At 35.6% G+C, this 14,949-nt stretch overlaps 1 long non-coding RNA gene across 1 annotated transcript in view; it reads right to left on the reverse strand.

The window, feature by feature from the left end:
* Nucleotides 1-9,774: 9,774 nt before the first annotated feature.
* Nucleotides 9,775-14,949, reverse strand: part of LOC118647437 — a 42,012-nt gene continuing 36,837 nt past the window's right edge. The window contains exons 2-3 of the long non-coding RNA XR_004964712.1: nt 11,859-11,965; nt 9,775-11,560 (exon numbers count right to left, since the gene is read on the reverse strand). This is a non-coding gene — a long non-coding RNA (uncharacterized LOC118647437). The remainder of the gene's footprint in view (nt 11,561-11,858; nt 11,966-14,949) is intronic.

Here is a 14,949-nt window from a genome sequence, read left to right on the forward strand (position 1 = left end):
AGAAAAAATAAAGGAAGAAAGAAGAAAAGGGATCGAAGGTCTGAGGAGGAGGAATCGCGATACCATAATATCGCGGTTATACCAGGGTCTGTCTCTTTTCAAATAATTCAAAAACCGGCCGATCGAACATATATTCCTGGGCCGACTCGCAGCTCGTACCGTGTAATTATCGTAGAAGGGCCCAACAGACCCTGAATCGCTGAATGCCCGCAGTGGTGGTCAACCTCGGTCGTACGGCCTTCACCGGATCGATCGTGAATTCGCAACGACGCGGCGCGATCGGAACGCACAAATAACCGATAAAGTTCATTATTATTGATTACTTTAGTATAGATGCGATTACTCAACGCAATCATTTGGCTTTAACTCCCACATAAATATTATAATGCATTCCTCCGGCACAAAACACGTGGTAAGCAATAAAACATACGCGAATGGCTAGGCGCAAATTTTCGTCATATATTTGTCGAAGTGTGTTTGTATTTAAGCCTGCTGTTCAGGTTTGTTTGACCTAAAAAATATATTTTTTATTTCTTAATGCTCGATTTAAAAACTTTTAAAAAATAAGATTTCTTTTCCAAGAAAAAGCTTCATTTTTTTTTAGAGATTTTTTTTATAATATTGACCCAAATAATATAATTGTATTGTAAATTTGAAGACAACTTGAAAATCATGTGTTAAATTTAATAAAGCTAGAAATAGTTTCAAACTCGAGAAAGTTTCCATTTCAATGTAACTGGAATAGAGAAATGACACGAAAAAGAAAGAGCTCAAAAATAAAACGGTAACATGACAAGCTTTTATCGGCGGGCAGTTCGCCAATGTGCAAAGAGAATGCTATGCGAATATCCGTGGATCAAGATGCGCGCGATTCGCACGAAGCTACGGTGGTACACGACTTGTTAGATCATATTATACGTTTGTCCCTTACCTTCTCTACGGGGCGGTGCAAGGATGCAGCTGTGGCTTTCCCCAAGGTTCTCTCGCAGGATACGCGCGGACAACGAATAGATCGGTACTTCGATTATCCTCGTCGCGCCATCGAGCGATCGATTTCTTTCGCGGGATCCTTATCGCAATTCCGTCTAACGATTTGTATTTATATAAAAATTTTCACTTTCTACATTTTTCCATTCCCGATTTGTATACAAAGTAGGGAACAAGATGATTTGAAAACGAATTTTTTTCTAATTTATAAATCGGATTATTCGATAAAATGGAAAGGCAAAAATAGTGATTCTCGACCGTCTGAGAACTGGTGACAACACGAAATACTGGAGTTTCTGTTACTTTTCACAGATTTTTTTATCTTATCGGATTCAAAGCTTTCTCTAATCATGAAATCTGCTCAGAAAAATACCAGCGTCTTTCTTTATCGTTCTATGCGATCAGCGCAAATATCCCTCCCCACCTTTATTTAGAATCCGTTCTCGAAAAAGTGCGATCATCTAATTTGCGTTTGATTAAGTAAGTACTTATTTGATAAAAATCGTCGTTGGTTCTTTTCGTCCGAAATATATTTGTTATCAGCCTTCAATTTATCGACTGTGTGTTTGTGTGATTATTATTGTTCGAGTAACCCAAATTGAAACTATAATATTTCTCATCCCGGGAAAGCGCGCCTACGCGAGAGAGAAGCGGCAGGGAGACGTCCTGCCTTCCATCCTGTACCATAAAGCATCTACTTTTATCATTTTTAGCTTTCCTCGTCAGAGATGAAATTTAAATATAGCGGTTTGCTGCGCTGTGCGTGGCCCTCGCCTAAAACGCTCGCACTCGCGTCTTTCCCCAATGTTCCCACGACAATGTGGGACGTATTTGAGAAAAGAAAAAAGATCTAAGAAGGGTTACGGACGGATTGTCGTCCTTCGAGAGTTAGATGGATCAGGAGGACTTCCGGCGCGATAAAAAGTCTTCTTTCCTAGTTGCGTTCTAACCCCGGTGTACTTTTTCCGCCGCTTTTTGGAGGGTGCGCGCGTAGGAGAAATATGAGACAGGCGTGTCATTTAGCGCGACATCAGGTAACGTTTTATAAAGAATCGATTAACGTCATATGTGCCTACTCTTAGGAAACAAAATTCAAATAATTTCACTATGAAAATCAAATAATTGTGATATCTCAATAAGAGGACAAAGTAATGTACTCTTACGTGAAATATAATTAAAGGACTTCCTACAAGTCTAATTACAAAAAAGTAAAATTTTTAGAAAATAACAACTTTTCCTCTTCGAACCGCATACTCTATAAATATAGTAATTTTTCTCCGGACATATAATAGCTATAGGAACATAATTGCAGGCTTTTACTTATATTTTGAAAATCTTTAAAAGAAACAAATAAAAAATCTTTGGTCTTGTTTGGTTTTTGCATTTTATTTTACAGTTTATTAACTTATAATATTTTATTTATCTTTTCTATAATATTAATACTGATGAAAGTAAAGAAGAAAATATTATTTAAAGTACAAGACAATTTTTTTCATTTTTTATTAATAAAATTTTACAAATTGTTAACAAAAACGTCCTTTAACAATATATTTTTCGCTGTATAAATACGATAACTTTTTGGACACATGAAAATAATTTTATAGGTTTTAATATTAATATTTTTTGAGGATCTATTTAAAAAATTAATATTTGGATTTGTTTGATTTTTGCGAAAGATTTACATTTATGTAATTTTAAATTTATATTGATATTTTTCACCATTGTGTGCATTTGTTTGATTCTTACTGAAACATAATTGTTCATAATAAACTGTGATGCTACTGATAGATGATTTAATGCCTTAATCTTTAATTTCTTGGGAAACACTTTAATTATAATTTCACTCAAATTATGTAACTTGTAAATAACTTTTCGATAATTTATAACAATGATTAATTTCAAGATTGGAAGCTCATTTCTTTTCGAGCAACTGCAACTGACTCCTCGCATAGCACCTGCTCTAACGTCTGTTGCTTTGGAAAAATTGTATTGGTCCATGCCGAAGTCTTTCGGAGGAACGTACGGAAAAAAAGGAGCTATTAAAAAGATTCTCTCGTACCGTTCGATCATTAAGATTTTCACGCCGTCGTGGAACTCTTTTTACCAGGCATCGACTGATCGATGGATCCGACCGAGAGAAACCCCTTCCCAATGCTGGCTGGCAAAATGCTATTGCGACGGAGGGAGGGAGGGTGTGAGGAGGAATGAAAAAATTATCAAGGAATACGAAAAATGGAGAAATCTTGAAAGAGAAATCGGTTGATATATATCAGCGCACGGTGACGTATAAAGGCGAGAATGATTAATCGTCGCGCAGATCGTTAAGGCGTCCCGAGATTTACTGGAGAGTCGAGGATTTACCCCTCGGCATTTTTTTTCCATCTTTTTTTCTCTCACTCAATCGTTTTGGAGGGGCAGGGGAGGGGGGCGGGGGTCACATTTGCCCGGATCGCGGAAGTTCCGGCGCAAATTACCGAAACCGAATCTCCTCGCCCGAGACAAGCGGAAGCGAGAGTTACTTGAGGGTTCCGAGTGTGTGTGCGCAACTTGTGCATTAAATTACGAGGGTCGTCGCCTTCAAACCCACTCTCCAAAATTACCCTACTTCCCACAACCTGTAACGCGCTCGATCGCATGTTTTCAAGAGGAGGGGGGAGGGGGGGGGCGAGAGACAACGCGGAAAAAAGTCGACAAGAAAAGGTACCCCTCACGTTTGTCAGTTCGTGTGAAAGCCGGAAAAATTATGTGTCTCCACTTTTGAGTTAATTTGTCTTGTGCTCGTCGAGAAATAATATTTCTCGACTCAATGATCAGTAATTACAAATTATAAAATAAATGATTTAAATAAAAGGTAAAATGTACGAAAGTAATCAACTCGAAAAGAGATTTTGTCAATTTTGTGCTTCGAAACGGAAATTTATTAAATACTAAAATTACCGTTATTTTATTTTTATCCGTGCGTGTAGAAAAGAATATACATGTTTTCTTGCACTAAAAAAAAATTTGGTTGAATTAACTGGAATGTGAACTAACGGTTCGGATTCTAGTTGAACCTACCAAATTTCCAATTAATTTAACAAAAATTCTTGTTGAATTAATTGGAAATCTTGTAAAATCAACTAGAAATCTGAACCGTTAGTTCAATTTCAGTTAATTCAACCAAGACTCTTTTTTCTGTGCAAAAAATCTTTCTAGAAATTGCCGATTGAGTTCAGTGAACTGTAATCGACATATTTGTAATTCTAAAATTACGGGATGCCCGATAAGTTGGGCCGAATCACCCGAATGAGGGGCCATGTGCGCGTTTGTGTCTCGAGAATGGTCGAAGAGATCTAATAGAGGGCACGCGGGATCTTCGAAGTCTGCTGTTTCTCAAGGAGACGCTATCTCATCGAGCGAGTTTTGCTCTTCAAAAGCATCCGGGAATTATGAGGATAAAAGTGTTTTTAGCGTACACTGCCTGTTCACTAATACAATAATGACAAATCACGCGAGAATGACTTCATCGTTGAAAAAAATAAGGTAAAAAAACCCTCCCGGGATTAACACGCGCAACAAAATGGAATCGGAGAATCGGTTTTGCGTCGGGAACAGTTTTACAATATCGCAAAAGATAATCCCTCCCGTTTCTCGTCAAACTCAGCCATTTCTTTTTATTTCAAAAGCCTCCTTTTTCTTTAACTCGGAGCTACACATGCTGATGTAATCTTAGCCCACCTCACGGTACACTTTCGTGTACGACTCGTATCGCTTATGAATTCTTACGTGATTCGTACTTTATTCCCCCCTTCAGTCTGACACGCGTACGCATTCGGTACTTTCTATTATCTGAATCTATTTTTACGATGACTCCTCCTTTGAAAGCAGTTCCTTTCACGCTCGCTCGCTCCATAGACGACGCTAAGCCGATCGACGATCCCCGAAACAGGATTTTTTTGTCGCGCGTCGTAAGATCTTAAGAATTTCACGCGAGTCACGTTTTGGACGGGAGGCGTAGAGGTCGTGGAGGCGTAGAACCGTGACTTCAGATTTTTTAGACGCAATGGAAGAGAAGACGCGAAATGTTTACACGCCAAGTATCTGATACCAATATATCTGTAGAACAGATAATATCATAAGGTATTTCTTACAAAATGCGAAATCACATATCCTTCATTCCCATCATACAACTTAATATACGTAAATATTACATGAATGTTAAATATGCATTCATAAATGTCACGTACTAAAATAATATCATAAAAGATATTGATTAAATATGAATTAGATAAAACATATAACGTTTTGCATATTTACTTTCAAAATAGAATACAAAAAAAATTTATCAGCAAATAGAAATTCGCAACACCTTAGATAAAATATAGAATTATAAGTTTAATATAATAATATATATATGTAAATATACATATATATACATATATATGCTATTAAACAAAATATAGAATTTTTAACATTTTATAAATTTACAAAATTTTAAAATATTTTATATATGCACTTAAAATAATAATTATAATAATATTTAAATAGAAAAATCGCCAAAAAAGTATAGCTAAAAATACAGATTAAGGGTAAAATTCCACACTCATTATGTGATATTTCTCGATGCCATTGACAGATCTTTGCAATTATTCCATATAATATATATATTCATAATATCCGAAATTCTGAAATTCGCTCTCTTTTCTCTCTCTCTCTCTCTCTTGCATATCGATAATACTTTAAAATATTTACTTCACATAACGTATTTACGATATGAAATTCAAGGAATTATAAATTCAAAAAATTTACTAATTTAGTAATTCTTGAATTTACTAATAACAATAAATAATATAAAAATAACTTTTTTTGCCTTCAGATTTTGTAAAGAATTTTCTGTAGATTTTTAGCTGCTATAAATACAAAGGACATAAAATGTCTCATAAACAGCAAAATTTTGGAAAAATCTGCTATAAAAGTTGTCAAAAATTCTTTCAACTCTTGAAAAATTTTGTCTAAAGCTACTAATTATAGAAAAATATCAAAACTGTAATCTTTAGCAATTTTCACAGTAAATTTCTTAAAATGTAACATGATAGAAACTATTTCCAAGTTTATATTTAAAAATAAAAAAATGTATAAGAAATAACTTATTGTCTCAAAGCAAATTTCGTGTTATACTGTGTAATTAAGGAGTAATTATCGTAAAATAAAATTTATACGTGTATGTGTGTGTGTGTGTGTGTGTGTGTGTGTGTGTGTATTTGTTTTAAAGAATTCTACATTTCATCTCTTTTACTTTATACTATTTTGTCTTTATATACCCTTACGCAATCAATTTCTGATATAAAAATCGCAATTTAATTTATAACTATATTTAAAAAATAAAATATTTTTTAGTAATGGAATATAATTACAATGTGGTACACAGTATTTGCATATAATGGAAATGCTACTTAATCTTTCTATTTCCCTTTTTTCTTTTCACATAAGATTTTACCGTCAAAAATATAATGTTGACGTTTATATGGATTCAGGTAGAAATTATAATAATATAATAAGGATATCATTTGTCACTCAATGATATCATAATGATATCATAACGGTATCTTATATGTGTATTTATAAGTGAGAAATAAAGTCATTGATAAATTTCTTATGATGTTATTATGACTATGTTCTATCTAGGAGACATAAAACGACGACAAGTCGAACACAGCATTTTAGCTCTGTACGATTGTATCTATTGATTGTGTCATAATTGAAAACCATGAGTATACTATGTTACACAGTGAATAAGAACATAATAAAATATCAATCAATTAAATTAAATGTTATAACACAAACTTGTTGGATAATTAAATATTTTATTATAAAATTATATAAAAAAGTATTTATTATACAATTTTTTACGTTTAAAACATATGATTTAATTAAGAGTAATATAATTTAAATTAGTTTTCCCAAATTCAAATTTTTAAAGACTTTGGGACAATATAATTGTAAAAAACTTAAAGCTCTTAATAATCTTCTAATCGCAAAGCAAATTTAAGATAATTTAAAAATAAAAGCTCTTCTATTTAAAAAAATTGATATGTGTGATAGCATTTATTAATCTTGTTACAATTATTCAATTATTCTAGTATATTTAGAAGTGTGTAACGTAGATGTCATAAATATTTATGCTTCGATAGCCTCTAAGGCGAAATACTATATCAACATTCAGTTTCACAAATCACATTTTATATTTTATACAATTTATGTTATACATATATCACTTCGGTATTTACCATTAATTACATTAAAGCATATGTTAGAAATATTAATTGTAATTTTACATTATTGAAATATTAAAAGAAAAAAGTATATTTTAGTGAATTATATATTTATTAATATTTTAATTTAGTTGATTAATATATAAGATAATACATAAATTAATGTCAGCTTAATTAACATTAATATTATATAATTGTAATACCTCAATTGTCAAGTATCTTTATTTTACATAGAAATCATTACATTTGATTATTATATTTAATTTAACAAAAGATAATTAGTAGAAAACTAATAAGTAAAGTCGGCGTGTGGTTGGATTGCACTTTTCGGCTGATTTCTGCGACAATCAGCCAATCTCCACTCCTTTCATATCGTATAGTTTCTAGGCTACAATCTGGTCGCAAGTCTGAGTATAGTCAGCATATTATTGTTAATTTTTTAATATTCAGAGTAATATTAAAAATTAATTATATTATATTATAAATTTAATATTTTTCATAAATGCAATGTTAAACATTCTGTTTCCACAAAACATTTGTTGCACTAAATGTCATAAAAAGTGGAAATTCTATAATTACAAAATTAAAAACTTTATTAAACATTGCTTAGAACTTATAAGAAATAAAAAATAAGATACAATTTCAATGTACTATAAAATTCGTAAACATTTTTGCTAAATTAAAAAAGATATCAGAAAAAAACTTAATCTATTGAAAATGTAATGATGTAATATGAATCATATCGCTTAAAGTTATTCCAATCTGTTACAATCAAATATCATAATTACATACAATGTACCTTGTAACATATTGTAATAAAAGGTAAGCAGATAATATTATTACTTTGTTATAATTAAATCATATAGATTATAGAAAATGTAGAGAGCATACCATTGTAAAGAGATCTAATGCAGAAATGTTACATTTAAATCTCGATACCCTAGTAAAAAAAAATTTAATAAATCAGCACGCGTTACAATAGCATTGCACTAGTATTGCGTTCATACAAATATTTTATTTGTTATTGTTGTTTGTTGCGCTCGTTCAATGTGAGAGTGAGCTTAGGCACGGCTTGCTCGACCTACGCGTGACTTTGACCGCGCGCTTGCGACGCGCCTCAGCGACGTGCATCCTACCCGCATGCCTGACTGAATGACTGAATCGGAATGAACAGCCGTTACAGCCGTGTATTACTTTTGTTACTCTTCCCCCACCAACAAGACCAACCACCAAGAATATGATACAAGCAACTGATATTGTATGAAATGTGTAAAACTATTAACAACACACTTTTATGAATAAGTTGTGAAATCTGAATTAGACACAAGATATTTTTTTTATAATACACTTATGTAACTTTTTCACTTAACCACTTTTATTTTCTCTTAGTCACTATAAAATTTATAAGAATTGCTAAATGTTACCTAAACGGAAAAAATACTAACAATAAAATTAAGAAAAATTTTAATTTATCGTGTTCTAATATATATAATAGAGAATATTAAATTATATTTGATCTATTTGTATTAAAACATAATAAATGTTTCATTTTCGTTGAATTTAAAGATTATTTATGAACTCTTCGAAGCTTAATAAATATTCATTCATTAAATAATAATTACATTCATGAAGATCGATTTGAACACAAATTTTTGTTATCAGATTAATTACTCAAATTGGTACGTTTTAAACAAGTAAATGTTTAAAACGTACCAATTTTGAAAAAAAAATTAATCGATAAATGTAGAATATGTAAAAACACTAACTCCTATTTGTTTCAACAAAAAGTAAAACCAAGGTACAAATAAAAAAAAATTTTAGTGAAAAAAAAAGAAATAATGGTATTGATGAATATTTCTTATTTTGAAGATCAAAATTACCATGTAAAGGATGTTTTGAACAGAATATATATTATCAGCGTAAGCACCGGGTATCAATGACGCGATACGCTACGAGAACGACAACGGTTACATACCCACGCACGATCGTGCTTAGAAACACAGGTTTTTAAGACCGCGGCAGGGTGTACAGCTGTTGGTTACGCGCGGCAGCTGACAGAAGAAAGGGGTTAAGGACCCCGTGTACATCCGTGGAAGAGAAGAGAAGAGAGGAGCCGCAACACGCGGAGGAAGGGATCTTGACGGAGAAGGACCGTCGGTCGCGAGGAAGAGCGAGGAGGTGGTTTCTCTCCGCGGGACCATTCACGAGCCCTGCGCAACCCCACGAAAAGGGTCTCTCGTCTCGCTCTTCTGGTTCCAAGCCCTTCGCGATTTCTGGATTTCCGCGTCTTTAGTAACCCGAGAACCGAAAACAGTTGGGCAGGTAGCCGTCGAAGAGGAACGAAAACGAGCGAGCCAACGGCGAGAGAAGAAGGGATATCGTACCCTTCCAGAGCGAGAACCCTTTGAAGCGGCGTTGCAACCCTTGAATGGCGAGCGATCTCTGCGATTACAACAAAAAAAAAAAAAATTGTGCAAGATGACATCTCGTGCTCTCCCTCTCCCCCCCCTTTTTTTATTCCCCACCCCCTCCCCGGTATCCTATCCCCTTTTCTTCCTCCCGCGATGCCAACTTCTTCCAGAATGACGGAACCCCGCCGTTACCTGACTACCAGAAAATACCAGCTGTATTTTCTTTAGAGATTTTCGGATCGCGTCACCGCTCCCCGTCTCTCCCTCCTTCGCGGCTGACGCGATACCGCTGTCTCTCTCTCTTTAACTAATCTTCTACTCGCTCTCTCTTGCTTTCGGCGAGCGCTATCTCGGGACAGAGTCTGGTTTACGAGCTCACAGGGCTTTTGATCGAGTTTGACGCTAGATCTTGATACTGTCTGCGAGCAGTCGCTGATCCTGCATCAGTGTCGGTTTCGAGCTGGTATTGTTAATCGAGTTTACATATACCAACGACGAAAAATACCGAAATTGCAATGATTATGCCAAATAATACATATGCTTCAATATTTCGATTTTTTTTTTAAATTTAAACAAGTATAATAGAAGTGAAGGTAATTTGCCAAAATTAGTCAGAATCAAACTTTTTTAAAAAATTATAATTTTTATTATTTAAATCGTGTTTCTTTTAAACATGTATTAAACACATAATATATAGCATAAATATGTAATCTATACTTTAACATAATAGATTATTTGATTACTATAAATAAACTATATCTCTCGACTGAATAATATAAATATTGAAATCGGAATAATAAAATCAAAGATATAATTTTTGTTTATATCATTGTATATGTTCTGAATTCTAATTTATCTTATACTTCACGAATAAAATAATTCGTTTTATAATTCTTTTATATTTACAAGATATAAACATTATTGAAGAAAACAAAATTTTATTATAAAATTAAATTTTTTGGTTTAAAATAAAAATTTATTGCTAATCTATATTTAAATGTTTGTATGTATGCATAATCCTTTCGTTTATAAATTGCAATATAAAAATCGATAAAGCATATAATTTAAATTATGGATTACTATAGTCAATTCAATATATTCAATTCATCAAATAACTACTTAAATAACTACTTAAAATTTCAAAAAAGCAATTCTCCAAGCGTCAGGATGTTTAAAGAAGTGCATTAACAAAATTCCATGCCATTTTTAATTTTGTATAATTCAAAAGGTATAGAGCTGAATAATATGTTAGATAATAAAATAATACTCAGATGTGCATATATTTGTACGATGACATGTTCAAGTTTACAATGAATGAGGAAGTATGTGTCACATTAAATGCTAAAGTGTACTCTGGAAAAGTTTTGAAATGTTCAAAAGTAAAAATATTTTATAGCCAACTAACTTAAAAGTGAGTTACTAAACAAATAATTCTACAATCACTAGAATTTGTCAATTAAACGTTTAATTTAAAATACTTACGAAAAATAATAAATGTCGAAAGAAGTATAAAATAAATCTTGTTTTCGTTTTATCAGCATATTAAAAACTTATATTTACATCATTTCGCGTAAAATATGATGACATATTAAAGAAAGATTTTAAATTAGGAAATAACAAATATTCATCTGCTGCATTAAAGTCCTCGCGTTTTATTTACGTATCTTTTTGCCGCGCGAGGGAGACAACGGGTGGGCCTTTTAGCGCGCGACGATAGAATTCTCTTCTTTATTTAAATCCCGCCACTTTATTTGAGCCCTTGATGCTTCGTAAAAAAAAAAAAAAAAAAACGCTAGAAAAGTTGAAAGTCCCGTACCTTTTTCCCAGGACTCAGGTATATGTCCGCGGTTCTAGGCAGGCACCCGGCGGATACCCAGGGGGTTCCCCGCTTAAATCCAGGATCTTGTCTCTCTATTTGAATAAGATTCATCCTGTTTATCATTTTCTACGATTTCACCCCTGTGCGCCGCGGTAAAGGCCTCACCCTTTCGCCCGCGACACACGTTACCTCGGGTACGCGCACATTATACGTAAAAATCTTTTCCCAAGGGGTGAAATAATCACCCCTTCTCGCACTTTTACCCCTTCAGTCGTCAGTTTCAGACGTCAAATTAGAATTTTGTACGGACCGGTTGGATGAAAATTTGATTTTCACCTGGTACCCATTCCCCCTCCGAATCCCTTTTTTCCTATACTACCCCTTTCTTACCATTGTTTGCGGCCACGTTTATGCCTTTCTTCTTAGCAGCCGCGCAACGATGCGCATATTTCCGTTGATATTATATAATTTCCCTTCTTCGCATAAGCGAATCCACCCTGGAAGTAAAGATAAAAAAAACCGATAAAGAGCTATTATATCCTATATTCGAATTACATTTAATCCTAGCGGAATTTTATTTCATTTTCAGGCGTCTCGCGGTTTTCAAGTAAACGCTGAAACATCTCGACAAGTCGTCGATCAAATGCTCTATCGACGATAAACGCTCTCTATGCTATATCCCCCGTTCTCATCGATTCTACGGCGGAAAAAATCATCGATTAAAACCCGTTTTCCCCGGAGAAAACGTAGGATTCGTCGCAGCGAGGGTTCGCGACCTTTCCCGTAAAAAAATATACCCGTCTCCTCTCGGCGGCGAACGATCGTGCCTCGGGGCCCCTGACGCGCGAGATGACAAATGGATTTCTGGACTCGATCGCAACCACTCGAAGCCAACTCGGTCAACGCTGCACTTACCGTTTCCTTGAGCGTCGCCGAATTTGATCGATGGAGAGGCGCGATCACGCGTGGAAAATTCGCACCGCGCGCGTCGTGAACCATTCCGGGGCTTTCACGTGCATTCGTCGTACGTATCACGGAGCTAGGCAGAAATTCACGATTGCGACGAGAGATCGGCGAGCGAAAACTGCGAATCCTGTTACCTCCTTTTTTTACCCTTCTCCCTCCCTCTTACCTCTCTTGGCCCCGCGTTACGGATCGGCCGGACTATTTATTTTCGGTGTGTGTCAAAACGAGTGACTGATGACGCCACGATGCTAATTCCACCATGTGGGAACTGATCGTTACCAGATCTCATCGTCGTGGAATAATAAAAACCGCGTGTACGAATAAAAGAGCCGGGACGCAGAATTGGAAAAAGCCGGGGCGACGATGCGCGTCCGATTTCTTGGAACAACTGGGACAACGGGTTGTCAAACGTTTCAGCGACACTGCCGTGTATTAATGGACAGCATTGATATTCAACGTTATGTTATATGTCAAAGTAGAACGAAAGAGACAAGTCTAATTTCGACTTTGCCTCTACCAATCAAGTTTGATTTGAGATTATAATATCAAGCTTTAACCCCGCTACTATGTTCGAATTTTTTATACTGTCATATAGTTTTGGACAATATAATTAAACAGCTGTAAAAATAAAAAAATAATTTTCACGGAAAGGAGATTTTCCATTAACAGCTGAAATTATCAAATGCCAGAGAAACAGATTTCTAATTAAAATTTTAGTAGGTTTTATTTCTTACTGACATTCTCTCCTTTTCGTGAAAATTATTTAATTAAATATACTCAAAGAAAACAGCAGAATAAAACGGAATAAGTAAATAACTCATTGCAGTAATAATATAAGAAGAATGTAATTATTAAAATCTGTTAGAACATTTTTATTCCAGAAGTTTGTAAAAACAATTGTTGATAATTCTTTCTTCGCTTTCTGTGCATTCACATAATTACTTGCGTTTCGGAGAAAAGAAAAATCGCTCGATTGCTTGGCGAACAGCGAAATAATTGTTATTCCTATAAAATACCGTCTATTCGTATTAGGATACCGGTTCCTCTCCCCTCCCGTTCGTCCAATAGCGCGCAAAGAAGAAAAAAAGAAGGACAAAAGGAGAAACGTGTGCCGGAGAAACCTCCAAATCAAATATTGATTCTCAGTTATGCCGCGTAGAGCGTCACGCGATGCGGGACCGCCTTTATTAAGTGATTACTCTCATTAGCTTGCACGCGATGCGCTTTGTAGCGGTCATTACAAGCCGATGGGACACAAAATGGCCATTCTCCTCCTCCGTTCCGATACGAAATATCATATTTGTCTTCGTGTTAAATGCACGACAGCGATTGAATTTTTATTGAACAATTATAACAATAAAAGAAAAAAATATTAATCTAATTAGCGCGAACAATGCACGTTTCATTAATAACGAATGCAGCCACGTTTTGTGACATTTTTCTCGCATTAAAATATCCATTGCGCTTTTTTATCCCTAAGCTGCATCCTATGCAAATGGCTGGCCTCAGATGGTACGATGGAAGTTGCAACGAACAAAGGAAAATCCCTTCTAGCCCCGTTACAAAAGGGTGTCAATATCGTGTGCATTATCGCTCAAATGCACGTCATTAATATTATTATCGATTGCAAGTATCGACGTAGCCTTAATGTGTGTGTGTGTGTGTGTGTGTGTGTGTGTGTATCTGAATTTATATTGGATTTAAATAGCGCTGTTCGCGGTCGAGACGCGACGATAAACGAATTGCCTCTACTTAACTCTCGCAAACACGATAGCGGACCACGAAGCCAGAACGAATATTTACGTCAAATTCAAACAACGACGAAGTGTTTAATACACGAATCAAGTGACGAGGTGAAGAAACGCGCCAGAAACGCGACCTTTTATAACGAGACATCAAAGCAAGCCGCAGCCGTTTGAATCGCAGCAGTGAATCTAAATAATCTGCAGGGCATTCCATCAAAGTTAAAGAAAGTGTAAGACTCGCGTTTTCCCGCTAAGTCTGAATCGCAGCACGCCGCGGATTATTCGGTCACGTGGGTCACCGAAAAGAAGAAAAGCGACGGCTCGAATCTAAAGGGTTCGATCCCGATCGATCCCGATCGCGGATCGATTAGCGCCCGGACGGTTTGACTAGCGCCAGCGCGAGTCGCGCAGTCGGCGGACTTTTTGCGTTGCGGTTTTCACCGTCGGTTATTTCGCCTCTTCTCTCCTATTCTCTTCCTCCTCCACCTCGTCCTCCCCATTTCACTCTGCAATCGACCGACGCGCGATTCGTCCATTTGCTCGTCATGGCTTGAATTCTTCCCGACCGATCGACCGGACGACGAACCGGCCATTTGGAATTCGATCAGAAATACTTAAGTTGGCGCGTCTGCTGCTTTCCTCCATCCCCCGGCCCGCCGCCACCCTCCGCATCCGTTTCTTTCGCGGGCACACCACACGCCCGGGGCTCCGTAAGTCACCGATCGGTCTCCTTCGCCAATCGGTTAAGCGCGCCGCTCGACATCGAGTGG

The sequence above is a fragment of the Monomorium pharaonis genome, chromosome 9 (genome assembly GCF_013373865.1).
Source record: "Monomorium pharaonis isolate MP-MQ-018 chromosome 9, ASM1337386v2, whole genome shotgun sequence".
Classification (NCBI taxonomy): domain Eukaryota; kingdom Metazoa; phylum Arthropoda; class Insecta; order Hymenoptera; family Formicidae; genus Monomorium; species Monomorium pharaonis.